The sequence below is a fragment of the Periplaneta americana genome, chromosome 2 (assembly GCF_040183065.1).
Source record: "Periplaneta americana isolate PAMFEO1 chromosome 2, P.americana_PAMFEO1_priV1, whole genome shotgun sequence".
Lineage (NCBI taxonomy): Eukaryota > Metazoa > Arthropoda > Insecta > Blattodea > Blattidae > Periplaneta > Periplaneta americana.
The window spans coordinates 110,201,267-110,217,570 of NC_091118.1; the positions used below are offsets into that span (position 1 = coordinate 110,201,267).

A 16,304-nucleotide genomic window follows, 5' to 3' on the forward strand; every position below is an offset into this window, starting at 1 on the left:
ACATCGCTGGTGTGCCGGAATTTTGTCCCGCAGGAGTCCTTTTACATGTCAGTGTCTACTGACATGAGCCTGTCGCATTTAAGCACACGTATGTATATGCCATCGACCTGGGCCGGGATCGAACCCGCAACATCGGGCACAGAACTCACCCAGGCCGACAAAACAAACGAAATTAAACGAACAATAGAAAATAAACAACATTAAATGAACAAACGAAAATAAACAAAGAAATGAATATAAGCGAAATTAAACGAACGCGGAACGAGGAAGTAAATAAAGACATAAATAAGTAAACAAGTACATACGTAAATAAATGAGTAAGTAAATAAATAAATGAGTAAATAAATAAATGAGTAAATAAATAAATAAATAAATAAATAAATAAATAAATAAATAAATAAATAAATAAATAAATAACGCATAAACTGCCACGTAATTCTATTGACGAATTCCTGAGACTTTCGTTCATTGACTCCTTGCAACAGGAAAACGGGAAACAAAAGCTGGTGACTCGTTGCTTTGTTGTGACGGTCACAGCCTTCGCGTTATCACTTCCAGCAATGTACTCATCGTAGTACTACTCATGCAGCGATAAGACTCACGAGCCAAGGGGACCTTTAAACAAAACACTTGTCACTGTATATATACATCGCCCGGGTTTTGTCTGGACATCAAGTTTAAGCCACCATGCTGTGCGTTCGGATTATCTTCGCTGTACTGGCTGTCGCAACAATACGATGCCGAGGGTATCCGTTGCCAGGACTTCTAGGTGAGCATACTTCGAACATCATAATACTCGTACAGTATGTATTCTGCTGTAGGCACGGATTTACGGTTCTAGGCGCAATAATTGTGTGCCCCCACTGTAAGTGAAATACCACAGTAATAATAATAATAATAATAATAATAATAATAATAACAATAATAATAATAATAATAATATCAGAAATTTATAACTATTACTTATGCATTATTCTTTTTACAAATATATTCCTTTACAAAACTGGTTAAGTTTAATATGGTGAAATATGAAATTAAATATGATGTGAAAATAATAATAAAATGATCATCAAATCATTATTAGAATGGGTAACAAATAGAAACTAAGTTAGATATCTGCCAGGTACTTTGTGCACATTTACAGTAAAAACTTCTAACTTTCTCGTGAATAAATTTTGTATTATCTCTAAAATGTCCATTTTCAAAGTAATGTCTCTTTCAAAACTCAACAGAAGCAGATACTTCAGTTTTTTTTTATTTCCCATAAATGATCAAATTATGTTTTTCACAGTCTTTCTGCTGTGCCATTTTTCACTGGCAAGAATTAAACATTTTCAATATAATTTATAGGTCTACTCGTACTTTGGAGGTTGTTCACTTTTATGTAAGCGTAGAGCTCTCGTATAGTTTTCAAACTATCCAGTTTACATAAGCCTTGAAAAGAAGACACTCATCGGCAAAACTAACATACATATAATCTGGATGCCATTTGACAAACTTGTTTGCCTCAATCTACAGATTATTCTTCGCTACTCTGTCGAGTGATTCTAACATTGTCAAAATATTAAAACATTTTGCCAGTGTTCCGTAAGACTCTTTCATTCTTCCTCAGTTAGCAATAAGTAAATCAATACCTAGTTCTAAAGAACACGCTACGCTTATTCTGAAATATTCTGTCATCAAGGGTTACTTCTATTTAATAGTGTTCATTAGTAAAAATTTTGCGTTTAGGATCCCATGAAGTTTCATAGCCACTAAGTTTCAATGCTGCTTCCTGAAACAATTCAAAGACATCTCTTTTTTCTTGCAAAGAACTGCAGAGTACGGGCGTATGATTTATTTTGGTTATTAAAAAAAAATAAATAAAAGTTTTCTTCTGAAGAATTTTATTAGTTTCATCAATCCTTCCCAGTGCGTCATTTCAGAACGGAGACAGAAAAGCAGTTTTTTTACTCCATTAGCTTGATTTTAAGATCCTGAGTGTACGGGAAATTTTCCCGTAATGCCTAGTACAGTGCGTATACTAACAGGCTCCGCAGTGAAGCAAGCCGCAGTATTCGACCCGGCAGCGATGTAAAGTTGGTACACTTCCCGCCTGGGATCTGCAAGCATGAGTGACGTCACGCGGTGAGTAGAAGCAATACAGGTAGCATATGCTCAAGCATGCGCACACTGTTTTACAGACGAAGATAACGGCCGCTATGCTTTCAGATTCCAGGCGGCTAGTGTAGTTGTAGCGCCTGGTTTGAACGTAGGAATATTACATTCCTCTCCCCTCCCTCCCACCCTCCACCATTCAATGCGGCCAAGGTCATTGACTCTACCTGCATGATACCAACACACTCCTTGAGTCTACGCGTTCTGCTTGCCACTTCTCCTGCGGAGCCAGTTAGTATACGCACTGTAGTAATTAATAAAAAACGGTGCCAGTTACGCTCCCCAAAATTTTGCACCCTGGACCTGGATCTAGGGGGCCCATTTATAAATCAGGCATCGTGCACATATGTACACTAACAGCTATAATAGAAGCTTAGAACAGACTGTAATCGAATTCCGAGGACGTTTGACTTTTATAACGGTATAATTGAAAGGAAATGTCATGGGAGTCCGACTAGTAAAATAGTCACCTTAATTCTCAACTTCGGTCGTTCTTACTGCATAACATAGTTATTGCTATGTAAATTATACGATAATATATTTTTAGCTTAATATGAAAAAGTAATTGTATCTCAAGATAAATTTGTATTTATTCAAGATAATTACCTTTTAACACTATACACTTGACACAATGGTCATGAAGCAATTCTAAAGCTTAAAAAAAATGTTTCTCTTGGTCTGCGAATCACTTTTCTAAAATACTATACTGCTTCATTCGATGATAAGTTGTTTCATTTCGAAATATTATTTTACATTTTTGGTTTCGGAAATACGTGATAGTCTAATGGGGGGCTAAATATAGCGAATATGAGGGGTGGTCAATCAATTCAAAGCCAACTTAATTTTTTTGCAACGAAATTAGAGACTTGTGAGCAGATACTTTGTCTTGCAAGAATTGCACACTCTTGGGAACTTTACCACTACTCTTCCTCACAATTTTTTCCCGAAGCTTAGATAATAAAAAAGAAAAATACATTCTGATCACGGCTTTGCTACGTTCTAAGTCAGGGCCGGGCATGAGAGTGGCTCAGTCTAGTCCGCCAGAGCTGCTCTCGCTCCGCAAGGCACTTTAATTCGAAGCCAGAGCAGAACGCTCACGCAGTGGCGGACTCGCATTACAGCTACCTTCCCTGCATTAATATAACAAGAGTCACGGTTGTTCTAGTCATTAAGTCTGCCAGTACATAATAGTTTGTAAGGATATTACATCAATCCATTGTACATTACAGAATTTATAACACTCGTATTAATTTAATGAAATAAAGTTCGCTCTATGCACACACACAAATCATTAGGCTTATTTACATAACCCATACGCACATACTGCAACCTCCTCACCACGGTTCTACGACACAGACGTATGGATCCCACTTCCCCTACTTGCTGTGGACAGAGTTCATCTGTCAATATAATTAAACATCGCTTGATGAATTCGCTTTCGTTGAATGTTTTCAATTCCTTTGCAATTTCGTGGCAAATTTTGTAGCTAATTCTCATAGCCGATTCACTAAGTGCATTATTGTCATCCTGTTAATATATAATATAATATAATATAATATAATATAATATAATATAATATAATATAATATAATATAATATAATATAATATAATATAATATAATATAATATAATATAATATAATATAATATAATATAATATAATATAATATAATATAATATACAATGTTGCGATGCGACGCGATATATGATATGATATGGTATGATATATGATATGACCATAAATTAATACAACTTAAAGAAAATGTTTCTCAGGTACATTACATTAGAGTATCTATTCGATATTTATATTGCAATATAAGTTATTATAGTACATTTAAAATATATAATTTTAAATTATATAAATGTTATGATATATCATAGTATAGTACATTACAGTTCATGATATATAATATGATACATTATATATCATAATACTTGTATAATTTAAAATTATATATTACTAAATGTATAACTTATAATGCAATGTAAATATCAAATAGATACTCTAATATAATTTACCAGAGAAACATTTTCTTTAAGTTGTATTAATTTATGGCGTTCATTACCAACATATTTGTCATATTCAGTAGCAGGTTGTAAAGAATAATGTCGTTGGATATTGAACTTCTTAATCAGTTGGAGTGTTTTAAGACAAATTAAACACTTTGCTAATCCACTTCTCTCTACGAAAAAGAACTCCTCCTCCCATGATACATTAAAAGCATTGGGTATAGAGGGACGCTTTAATGTATGAGCGGAAGCTCCGTCTTCAAAGTTCGCCATCATACAGCAGAGTCACCACTGCACCGACACTGAATGACGTACAGTATGCATACGTCACACCGCTCGCGAGACCCGCTCTTTAAAGCACACAGCGCTCATTTCTCAGAATCACGTAATGTGCCCAGCCCTATTCTAAGTAGTTTGTCATAATTATTATACTTAGTCCAAAATTATCGCAAAAACTGATGCGAGGACTTTCCATGCCGATTTTTTTATCGCAAAATTTCTTTTGGAGGGGAGACAATTATTTTGTTTCTGGATAGAAATCATTGTTTCATGTTTAATCAACAGTTAAAATATATAATATAGTATATCTGACTTCTAATCAAAAAGTTTGTAAAAATAAGATAAATAATTATATTAACAAGTTAATATTTTGGGAACATTTAATTAACTCCTTTTTATTATTTATACGTTTATTCGTGTAAAGTTGATTCACTTTTGTTGATTATAAGCAGACCTCAGATTTTAGGTTAAAGGCCTATTTTTTCTGTAGGGACAGACTATAAGTAGTTAATTTTTTTTTTTTTCCATTTTATATAAAATATGAACATCTGAAAGCTGTTTAATGGTTCATAAAATGCGTATTTTGCCCCTTGAGACCTATCTTTAAGGCTTTAGAGCCTAAAATTGCCCATTTACATTTATTACATACATATTTTTTAATTTTCGTGTAGCAGTGAAAAAGAAAGTTTTGAATGTCATGAGGTGGGTTTGGTTCAAATATCCTGAAATAGTTTGCTTGTAGGAATGAAGAAATTCCTGGAAGGTGTCTGGTTTTGTTGAGCACTTGAACAGGCAATAGGAATGTAATGAATCGGGAGGATGTAGTTCTCCCTGGAGAAATCAGCATGGCAAATATTGCTAGATTTAAATATGCATAAATTACTTCGGTATCATTAGAAATAATTTGTCTCGCTTAAAAAATTATTCTATCTAAGAAAAGGTAAAATTTCACAATATATAATTGAAGAAAAAATGTTGTTATGTATTGCAATGCCAATTATGAATAATGTGTTAATTGTAAATTCATTGGTAAATTAATTAATTTGATTGTAATATGAGAAAATGTGTTCTAGCAACCTTAGAGCAATGAGGCCGCTGAATTCATTAAAGTTATATACCGGTATTCATAATTTAAGACTTAACAAAAATAAAGTTTCTAGCCGCAATATATTTTTACTGTTTTTGCACTGTATACAGTAATGCTAAAAACTGCAGTAATTAATTGAATTTTTATAGTTATTGTAGTTTGTGTGGATAGAAATTACATTTCAGCTACATAAAATAGTATTTTTAGCTGCTTGAAATTGTATATTTAGGTGCCTAAATCTATGTTTTAGTGCCTATTTTGATAAATTCAGGGCTTATTTTAGGTGCTTAAAAGTTAGTTTTCAAGTGCATAAAAATCCGTGGTCTAATAATTATAAGATTAAATTACCTTAGGGATAAAAAGTTAGAAAAACTTTCTTAAAATGACGGAAAAGCGACTTTGAAAGAGTCACCCTGTGTAGTTTCTGATCAGGGCTCATAAGGGATCAATTTAGCAGATCATTTTCTCACACCCAAATCATGATGTACCATCTAAAAGACACGTTTATAGGAAATTTTCGAAGTCTCTGATATACATCTGAGCTCAATTCGCCGATCCTTCAAAATTATGTCACCCACAACATCGTCATTATCTTCTGGGGTGGTCACAAAAACAAGTCTTTCAATACCGTGTTCAAATTCGATGCATTTTCTTCCTCTCTTACATTACTCAACCCAATCTTTTACGGTGATATACCAAGGACAATAATTTCTTAATATAGTGCCTATCCACAATAACCACATAAATTTCCTTGCCGGACAGCCCTTTCAAAAATAGATACTGTATCATATACCAACACTCAATTTGATCAAAATCTAAATTTTATTTGACGCAATATCTTTAAAAATTAACAATATACGATCTGTTTAACTTTAATGAAACAACATACTCCTTCCCTTAGTAATGGCTTTCGTTTCTATTTATAACAATGATCGCGCCAATTTGTCCGAAGCCAATTTTCAGAAATTCAAAATTTCTATTGTGTCTTTTTCCAAATAATTTCTGCGAATCCATTTTTCCGAAGACAATTGTCCGGAAACACGTATTCCCGAAATATCATTCTTTTGGTTCCATTTTTTTTCAAATGTACATTTCTGAAAATACGTAACAATAATAAATTAGATAGTCTATGTATGCGTTATCAACGTTTGCTCTCCAGACTGGAGGGTGTCTCTGACGATGGCTGAGATATGCAACTCCGAAACGCTGAATACCTCTGCATCTATGACACGGTGCAAATACCCAAAAACCTCGTACTCCGATGGACAACATGAAGGTCGCAAATCCTAATATGCTTAATGTTATTCGTAAAAACTGGCTCCTAATTATCTTCTTTGAGCCTATTTTAGGATATGAGACTTCTTATCAAATTTCATATTTCACCCTGGAACTAGTTTATATTAAAAATAAATCATGCTTACAATATAAGTAAGATGCATTTCAATAGTAGGCCAAACTATTTGTGGGAAATGATACTGAAGTAAACATAGGCTGCAAATTGCAAATTGCCTTGCTCGGGCGTCAACTTCTTCGACTGGTCTGTTGTGTAGGCTGCATAAGCTCAAGGCGTTACCGAGCTGCCACTGTCACTATTATTGTGTACGTAACCGAATTTAAATTATCGCCTTGCGGAAAATGTCTAAAATGTCTGGAATTTATATTTACCTAAAAAAAATTTTAATACTGTAAAACATAATTAACTTCATAAACAATGATATAATGGCCCGTTTTATTCCACTCATATTTTCAAGGTTATTTGTAACAACACATACAGAGTATTGTTTCCACCCACGATAAACGTTCGGCGAGGAGATCATAATCGTCGTTGTTCTTCTAGAGATATATGAACCAGAACTTCGTTCTAAGTGGATGATGGTAAGATTTTGATTTGATAGAGACCAAAATATTGAAATTAGGCAGACAAAATACATTGAAATTTAAGAAAACAGTAGCCTGAATAGACAGTAAACAAACTGTGCACTAAGTAGAGTACTGTTTGTTTTAGTTTTCTTCGTAACCTAAATTCAGTAAGTATTTAATTAAACACTCTAATTCTACATGTCAAAAGGCAATAACATGTGAAATGGTCAGTTAATAATGCAAACTCTTTTAATTCGGGGACTAATGAAAGGAAATAAATCAGTTATGTATTAAAGTAACCACAAACGAAAACCATGAACAGTATGAGGAAAGCTGTTTCCATAATATAAAGATTTTAAGACAGAACTGCCATTTAAAATGCATAGGTAAAAGTATAATAAAATAAAAAATTGCCCAAAGTATTTTAAATAATTACAAATTACTCTAACAATGTGTTAAAAAAAATTCCTCAAGTTGCTCTAAACAGAAATTATATCTTTATTCTTTTCAACGTTTTTTAAAATCAGTTGTTTCACTAAACTTTATCAACTACTGGGTTATTTAGTGTCGGTGGAATTGGTGATATTGAGATGATATATGGTGAGATGTACCTGAGGAATCACCATGAAATTTCCTGACACTCATTTCATAGTCTAAGAAAACCCCGGAAAAATTCCAACCAAGTAATCAGTCTAAACCGAAATCGAACCCACACCCGAGCGGAGCTCTGGATCAGCAGGCAAACGCGCTACCGCCTGAACTAGGCTTTAAATTTAAAACCTATCAATTTAGTACTTCAGTTATCAATGCACTTGTGAAATTAATCATAGAAGGAAATAACTAACATTAGTACAAAATTGTTTTTTCTTACAAACCATTCCTATAAATTAATTCGCTTTGCGGTCTCTTCGTTCTGTATTTTGGTCTGTATCAAGATTCTCGTTTGCAAAGTTACAAACAATTTTTTACTTGGTCCCTTTGTTTCATAAATATACAAACGAAGAGATAACAGGCAAACGAAGAGATAACAGGCAAACAAAGGGATAACAGGCAAACAAAGAGATAACAGGCAAACAAAGAGATAACAGCAAACAAAGAGATAACAGGCAAACAAAGAGATAACAGGCAAACAAAGAGGTAACAGGCAAACAAAGAGATAACGGGCAAACAAAGAGATAAGAGACAAACGAACAGATAAAAGAGAAACGAACAGATAAGAGACAAACGAACAGATAAGAGACAAACGAACAGATAAGAGACAAACGAACAGATAAGAGACAAACGAACAGATAAGAGACAAACGAACAGATAAGAGACAAACGAACAGATAAGAGACAAACGAACAGATAAGAGACAAACTAAAGTATAGTATATAAAAGTCATTTAACAAAGAAACAAAGAAATAGGCCAAGAAACACGTTATCACAGAAATAAGTTATGAAGAAGCGAACAGTTATAAACATGCGGACAAACGATATTTAATTAGCCTATACATTTTATATATCCAGTTTATTAAATTTTAAATATTATGTGTTTATTATTTAGTCTTTATTTTATATAAGTTGTCTCTTTCCGTTACGTGTAGGCCTAATAGAGATAAATTAAAAGTTCAAAGTCTGATTGCCTAATGATTCGTTTTGTCCATTGTCCTGTATGTGTATTTAGTAATACTACATCCATGTCTCTCACTCCGTACTCAATGCATAGTGCTGCCTTCAGTATTATTCCGAAGGCTTCCTTTGTTAAGCGATAAATGCAGACAAATGATAATGATAATATAAAATAACTAATGTACGTAAACAATTTAACAAAACTGAATCAAGGTAACAGATTAATGAGTAGAGGAACGTAATAAAAAGTAACGATGTATAGTATACAAAGGTATAAAACATATCTATAAGAAATTAAGTATAAGCACATACGTTAAAGGTAATTTTAAGTTCCATATTTAAATTGTAGAGTATAACCAAATTTGATTTATCTGTATGAGATAATGTGAGCGAAGGTGGAGTGTGGATGAAAACATGCAAATGATGCTACCTTCATCTTGCATTCATTATACATTAATTTCATAGCTCAATCTAACATTTATGTGGACCTTTTATGTTTCTTTTGCCGATAGTTTAACATTTTTGGAATTTACAAATTTTCCTTAGACATTAAAAGTGACAATATCTTGAGTTAAATTCTAGGCCTACATTAAAATTTCAGAGGAAACAGAAGTGGAATAAAATGTGACGTTTAGATGTCTCTGGTTATCCAACAGATGCCGATGTATGGACTATCTACCCGAGACCACAAGAAATCTACCCGAGACCTCAACAAGTGGTCCCCTGTATGTGTAGACAGTTTGCGGAGCCTATGTGGAATACCCTGACCTATCCTCTGCGCCCACCGTACGACATCTATCCCGTGGATAGGATACGCGCTCCGCAGGTTCCCGAAGGCACGGAGCACACAAGGACCAAGAGAGATGTCGGTGAACAACCTGACGGTGTTCCTAGGACTGACAACCTTCAGAGAGAGGGTGTCTCTGAGGCTGAGGTCAAGCAACACTCCAGAGTAAAGAGGCAATTTCCTTGGGGATTCGGATATTCCCCATATTATGGTTTTGGAGGAGGCGGCGGTATCTATAGTACCACTTATATGGGCTCAGGTTATGGGGGATTGGGATTTGGATAAATTTTTTGAGGCAATATTACTATAGAATGCTCAGAAGTAAAGTTACCGAAGTTATCTTGAGAATATTTCAAGGAATTCATTGTTAAATACTATTTGTTTTTAAAATTTACATGGTACAGTCATTAATTTCGTGGACTACGGCTACTATGAACATAAAAAGTTATCTCCCAACTCACAGCTATGTTGGCGCTTCTACTTGCTTTAGCGCAAATGTTGGGAAATGGTCCCGAAAAAGTTTTTCGTAATTGACCAATAGCTGATAGTGGAACAGTTGGCTAACCATATATGTGAAATATTTGTATTACTTGAACAGTACAACAGAATTCAAGGCTGCTTCGATATAAATCTGTTGAAGAATTAGATTTCAGTTACGTACTCTTTCTTAGTTTTTAACAAAATTGCATTTACGCTCTAGGCACCTGAAATTAATCAATAACGCTGCCATATGCTTAATATAAGATAGCGTTATTCTTGTACAGTATACCCGCTTGTAGAAACCCGCTTGTTTTTATAAACTATATTTAAATGGCACTAATTTGCGCACAATGTATTTTAGAGTAAATGTACAGCAGCACCGCAATACCATAGTAGTACCAACAGTATCGCATCAACTCTATTTTATCTTAGTCCGCATGTTTCTCATATTTATATCCGGTAGGTTGTATTAAATACTACTGGTATTATGGATTTGCCCATGCTGTCCATTGATATGTCTGCTAATTCATATTGTAACAATTTTATATTGTTAATAATGGGATCGTAGAAGAAATATATAGCAAGTATCAGTAATTTTAGTCACGTATTACATTAAAAATTTTGTTTGTACTCTTAATGTTTAGTTTGGGCATTCGTTCAATATTTTATAATAGATAAGAAATAAAACAAAGGGTGCTATTCATAGACATTTCGCAGCACGCGCTACGAGAGTACTAAGCTAGCCCCGGCTATCCATTGGTTACTTGTACAGAATTCAAATCATATCCTATCGCAACACTGGTTTATGAATACGAAAAACGGTGATCATCCACCGAAAGCCCGCGCTAAAAATGTCTATGAATACGGCCCGAAGAGTTTTTTTAAGAAATGTCTCTAACTTAGCCTATAACTTTTTAGATTAAATTATTAAATTCTCTTATCGAATCGGCAACATTATTTTATCTGAAATTTCAGATATGAGAGCCACGGTTAAGGGACGCCTCCAAGGAATCTTTAATCAGTGCTGCTTAATTAAATAGAAGAAGACAAGGTTTACTCACCAATTTATGAGACGAATAATTGTTCCTTGACTGTAGACTATGTATGGCTGAGAATTGGATCGGATATTATTATACCATGAGTCTCAGTAACATGAGGCACTACATGTTGGAAAACCTGAAAGTAAATGATAACGATGCAAGTTTATAAAAATATCATAAGCCACAATGTAAAAAATTTGTATAATAATATGAGATAATACAATATTACTCAGTGCATTGTGACAGAATATCATAAAATATGAAAAAATGAAATAAAATTCATTATACAATAACAATAGGATGCATTACGGCACAATACATAATACGGCACAGCATAATGTAATATAGTACGACACCTTGCAATTCGAAACGAAATAAAAGAGTACTTTAAGAAAAAATACATTAGAGTATTCTGTACGTTACGATAGAACACAATTCGTTACAGAACAATTACACTACACTGCGGAACAATACAATATAGTACGGTACAATACAATACAACATTATGCAATATAGAAAGGCAAAATGAAAAATACAACATAATGCAGTATAATATGGCAGAATACAACATAATGCAATGCAATCTGCATGATACAGCACAATATAATAAAATACAGTAAGAGACAACGCAATACAACATAATGCAATATATTAAGGCATAATACAATACAACTCAACACAATGCAATATACTACAACACGATATAACACAACATACTAAAATACAATAAGACACAATAAAATTCATTACAAAATACATTACAACATTATATAATGCAGTGTGGTAAAGTACAATATAGTAGTGTACAACGCAGTATATAGTACAGCACATTGTAAAACAGTAATGCAAAGTCCAATAAAATATTGCACAATACAATACAGTACGACATAATACAATATAAAATAATACTACGATAGGAGCAAAAAAGTAAAGTGAAATACAATACAAGAGAATATAGCACAATGCAATATAACACAGTACTCAAAAATTAAATCAAGGAGTACAATACAATATAAAACTTCAGAGTATATTACGGCATTATGAAATTCATTACACAAGAACAAAATAAATGTACGAGAGGCACAATTCAAAATGCCACCATGCATTATTATACAGGGCGGTACATTATAGAGCAATATCATATTTTGTGACAGAGGAACCACCAGTAATCATGCTTTAACGATAAGATCATAATTAAAAAGCAATTATGACAACATTCGAAATAGATCAGATTCTTCTCTTGTTTGACATTTTACCACCAAATTGCAACGATTTTTATTAAAATTATTCGTACGACAATGTAGTACTTTCCGAAAGTAAAAGTGCAGGAGGATCACAAACAAATATACGGTGAGACAAATAAATATGCAGAAGAAACATAACCATTCTTGAATCTCATAAAATAACTCTGCTTATTTTCTGCGTATGTACCACATTTATCCAGAATGCATTTTGTAAAAATCTTCAGTCCTGTTTCTTGGAAGTAGCTTATAATAATTTAAAAATATCTCCTGCTCGTCACATTTTGGTTTCTTAAGGGGACTATATTTTGGAAATTTTTTCCTATTTGATCAAACTTTTTCAAATTTGGAGAAAAAGTTAAATATACACATGGAAAGTAACATGCAAAATCTCAGCTCATTAGATCCAATACTTTTCAAAATAAAACATATTTCAATTTTTAATCAATCATTAATTGAAATATCACTTTTAATTATTTTTTTTATTTTTTGGCTTTGTGCATTTGACTGTGACTTCTCAATGAATAGGGGAAGAATTCTGCGTATTTATTTAGTTCTGTCACGTAAATTAGTGTAGAAATTTAATTTTTCATTTCTATGACACTTTTTCTCCAATTTTTAAGTTGAGTGTCCCCTTATACAGATTAAACTGGTGTCCATCTGTTCTGAAATAAATATTTCTACGAATTTTGAATTATGTGAAACTATATTGAGTCACGTTCCCATTTTCTTATTGTTTAACGCAATGCACAATTAGAAGAAAATAGTTCTTCTTTTGACGCACTTTTACGTTATATGAAGCACACCATTCACTACAACGTGTGATTTTTAATGTATGTTAAGTGTTCTTGTACGTAGAGTTCATCTTTTGTTCAGAATAATGGATGAAAATCACGAAAGTTTGAAGCATTATAAAATTGATTAATATTCAGTTTGCTAGAAATATGTATAATAGTAATTTAACACTTTGATATAAAGTTTCATCTGATGTAACTGCGTAAATATGTTAGATAATAGTGTGACCGGCTGAAGATAGTAAAATAGGGTTTCCATTTCTACAAGAAGAAAGGGTTTTATTTGTGAAATATAGTTTTCTCCTCGAGTTAATTGTAAGGAATCTAATATGATTATGGAAGTCGTTATTTTACTTGATATAATAATTAATTAACTTCTTAAATTTGGAAAATGACATTCTATGTAATAAGTTGTCTTTTTTTAAAAGTAGTCCTGCGTCAAAAAGTGTTACTGTACTTTTGTATCTTATGTAAATGTATATCTGACTACAAAAGTTCGCCCTAGTATTACATGTTAGAATAAGATATTTGTCTTTGTAGTGTGGTTTATAAATTGTGCAATAAAACACTTTTTAAATAAATTTCTGTCTTACAGTTTCTTGACTTTTGCCATGAAAATTCTTTCTGTATTTCCTTCACTTACAGAGAGATGGAGTGGCCGCTGGTAGTACTACGCAGCTTTCTGTTGGAGATAAACATCACTTAAAAATAAAATATAACCTTTCCTGATATTAATTTATTACATGGAACATGCCACAAGGTCAAAGTATATGATTATGTCTCGTGACCAGAATAGTGTACGAAATGAAAACATAAAAATGGGAGATTTATCCTTCGAAGAGGTGGAAAAATTCATATATCTTGGAGCAACAGTAAAAATATAAATGACATTCGAGAGGAAATTGAACGCAGAATAGACATGGAAAACGCCTGTTATTATTCGGTTGAGAAGCTTTTGTCATCTAGTCTGGTGTAAAAAATCTGAAAGTTAGAATTTATAAAACAGTTATATTACTTGTTCTGTATGATTGTGGAACTTGGACTCTCACTTTGAGAGAGGAACAGAGATTAAGGGTGTTTGAGAATAAGGTTCTTAGGAAAATATTTGAGGCTAAGAGGGATTAAGTTACAGGAGAATGGAGAAAGTTAAACAACGCAGAACTGCACACATTGTATTCTTCACCTGACATAATTAGGAACATTAAATCCAGACGTTTGAGATGGGCAGGGCATGTAGCACGTATGGGCGAATCCAGAAATGCATATAGAATGTTAGTTGGGAGACCGGAGGGAAAAAGACCTTTGGGGAGGCCGAGACATAGATGGGAGGATAATATTAAAATGGATTTGAGGGAAGTGGGATATGATTATAGAGAATGGATTAATCTTGCACAGGATAGGGACCGATGGCGGGCTTATGTGAGGGCGGAAATAAACCTGCGGGTTCCTTAAAAGCAATTTGTAAGTAAGTAAATAAGTATGATGCCACAAGGTAATTTGTCTCAAGCAACGAGATTTTAATTATTTTAACACGCCTTTCGGAATGTCTTTGTGTTCATGGTTTTTGCCTGTGTTTTATGAAAGGTAAAAACTTAGTCTATCAAAATAAATAGTTCCCATGAAAAAGAACAACATAATGTATTTATTTTTTAAGTCCATATCCATTTCGGCGAGTGGTGGGAATTATTTATCTGATAGAGATATTTGTGCTTATTTCTTAATATGCTTTAAAATAGAAGTAAAGAAATACCACTCGTTATAGGTTCAATAAATTAATGCAAACATATAAAAACAGACACAATAAAAGTTACAAAAGACCTTAAATATGGCCGCCATTTGAACGAACACAAGCTTCATATCGCGGAAGCTTCAATTCGCTGCTCAGTGCTCTCGAAAGTATCGACTTCACTGGAGTACATCAGTTATTTCATGCGACTCTAGCAGTAAAGTCGAGAGGGTTGAAATCTGGGTCGCATGCTGACCATCTCACAAGATCATTTAACACAATCCACCTCACAGGATATTGGTGATGAAGGAAGTTCAGCACTGAGCGAGAGACGTGGTTATGTCGCCCAACGTCATGTCATGAAGATATTACATGTCGCGTCTTATTACGGTGGAAAGTCTTTCAATAATTCCAGCAATGTTTCTTGAAGACATTTTAGAACAAACGACTTGTAAAGCTGAGAGGCTACACTTGTGAGCGAATAATTTTAATACAGAAAATTTCACACCATAGACTGATGGAAAATCTATGCTCAAAATGGTTTTCTCGAATGTTATGGGAGTTTTTATTAATCTGAGTGTTGGAGTTATGGAAACTGAACAAACATCTCGCGTAAACTAGTTTTGTCAGTCACCAGAGCCTTGAATGCGAAATCCTCGATATTTATGTGCATGGATATGAATTTCTAACTAAACTGCATTTTGCAGTTATAGTAAACTGGTAGCAAATGCTGGTCATACTGATAGTTAACAGCAACTGTTCACGCAAAGGTCTATGAACTAGTGATTGTGACACAATCACCTGGCTACGTGCTGACTCATGGCTCTTCGTAAACGGGATTCAAGACCTCTTCTTCTACATTCAACGCAATGTCTTCGCCATTTTCTTTCCTATCTGTCTAAACTCTAAGGTGTTGGACAGCAGTGGCAAACATTCTTGGGTTTGATTGTCGCCGCAACAGGAAGTGCATCTGGTACAGATGAACCGCTTTTGCCTTGGTTGTAACCAGCTTCTCCATAACTAAGCACCATATCGGTCAGCTCATTGAAGGAATAGCCACCTAACTCTCCCATTCTGTTCAGACGTTTCGAAACTAGTGATTAATTTGTTTATGTCGCTCTACCACCCTCGTCGTCAAAATACAACGTGACTATCTAAAGGCCAATTCACACGGGGATAGTTTACAGGAGTCAAGTGTTTGAAGCAACTAGACTTTCCTTCGGCTTTCCCCGTG

General features: G+C 33.8%; 1 long non-coding RNA gene across 1 annotated transcript; it reads left to right on the plus strand.

Annotated features, from left to right (window-relative positions):
* Window positions 1-469: 469 nt before the first annotated feature.
* LOC138694503 (uncharacterized) lies at window positions 470-13,925 on the plus strand. The gene is made up of 2 exons (XR_011330961.1): window positions 470-769; window positions 9,659-13,925. It is a non-coding gene; the product is annotated as an uncharacterized lncRNA (long non-coding RNA).
* The last annotated feature ends 2,379 nt before the right edge of the window (window positions 13,926-16,304 follow it).